The following is a 1,732-nucleotide window of genomic DNA, read 5'->3' as shown; positions in this document are numbered from 1 at the left end:
GATAAATACAGAAGTTTTGAAGATAATTGGAAGATCGGGAAAAATGGAATATCTCCATTTTTATGCTATGACGGCTTAAGGGCAGAAGAGTAAAAGCGTAAACCGACCTTGGAGCTAGTATATAAGGAGTCCTAGGCGAGGAGCATGGCGGAGGACTTTTCAGAGCAAACTTAGCACTTAGAACAATTTAGGCAATTTTACGTTTTTGTTATTTCGAGCTGCGACTCAATTAGGTTTAGCCGTCTTAGGGTTGCTAGAACTAGGAATCTCGCCGACAGCTCTCGAGCCCAGGCTTATACCTTGTTGTAAACGCTCATACGCAGATTCGGAATAAGATCTACTTTGCTCTCTTTTTCTATTTCTTATTCTTATCATTGTTATTCTCGTGTTCTGATTGCTTGACGTGTGGTAATTAGCAGATATCCGGGTTCTCTGGGAAATTAGGGTTTTCCAAGTTTCCTTATTTAAACGGAAATCGACAGTGCGAATTTCGGTCCCCACAGCGTCTTTCGCACTTCAAGGCCGAAGAGATCGAGAGGAAGTTCATCCGTTTTCTGAACGAGGTTGCGGAAAGAGAGCACAGACACGCTGAGTCCCCCGAGCTCTCATTCGTGCAGAGAGTAAAGGGAGAAGGGCGATTTCTGCTGAGTTAGCGAGGAGAGCTACATTGTTTGATGCTGTGTTCAGGAGTTTCAAGGACGCTCAAGACTACGTGGGTGACTTCCGCGAATGCCGCGGTTCGGTTGGTACCCTTTGGAAGTCGCAGAACGCTGATTTCTCTTTTCTCTCCGAGGTTGCTGAGATGTCGGGCCTCATGGATGGGTGCGCCCAGGCCGAGTCGATGGTTCCTCCAATCGAGGGGAGGATCCGAGAGCTTTGGGAACCCATCGAGGTTTCGGAGGACACGACGGAGATGGGAGCCGATGCTGCGGCCGAGGGAGGAGAAGTGGATCAGCCCGCGGACTCATTTGGAGCCTCGATTTCTGGGTATCTTGACCTTGATCAAAAGTCGTCGGGATTGTTTTCCCTTTGCCTTTATTTCAAGATTTCGCGTAGTGTTTTAGGCCGAGTGTGGCCGTTCATTATTTGAGTGTGCTATGGCCTTGCGAGGTCATTTCACTATGTATGCGGGACTGGCCATTGGTGGCTTTGAATCCCAGCCGCTCTGCGGCCTTTTTATATATAACGAATGTTCTTTTAGCATTCTATGGGTTTTAGTTTATACTTCTGCCAAGTGTCGAGGGAAAGACACGAGTAGTCAATTCATATCTTAACTCTTAATTTGTCATTCCGTTCATTTGCTCTTTCGAGGGTATGCGAAAATGTTTAGGAGTTTTACGAAGTTTCGTGAGTGTTTTAGATGTGGACGATGAGACATGTTTTAAGAACTCGTATCAGTTTCGATATCATGCCTTGAGATGTTAATGGACAAGTAGGACTGGGTTTAGGGCAAGACCTAGGTTTACTTTCGGCTCTAAGGCTATGCGACGACTAATCGGCTTTCGTTTTGCCCGTTGGCGATTTCTACCTGATTCTTTCCGATTAAAGTCTACGACTGGGCGCCGGCTTATATGACTTGTGTGGGAAGAATCGAGCACTCTCCAGAGAACGTCTGGTGTGCTGACCAAAATTTCGGATTTTCTTGTATAGCGCGCTATGGTATCCTTGTCGGATGTAAGAGAACCTTTAGTTTTTATGAAAGGTTTGACTACGAGTTCGTTTTTAGAGAATG

This window comes from Brassica oleracea, chromosome C4 (assembly GCF_000695525.1).
Source record: "Brassica oleracea var. oleracea cultivar TO1000 chromosome C4, BOL, whole genome shotgun sequence".
Taxonomy (NCBI): domain Eukaryota; kingdom Viridiplantae; phylum Streptophyta; class Magnoliopsida; order Brassicales; family Brassicaceae; genus Brassica; species Brassica oleracea.
The sequence above is the reverse complement of the archived record's forward strand: the minus strand, read 5'-3'. Positions refer to the sequence as shown.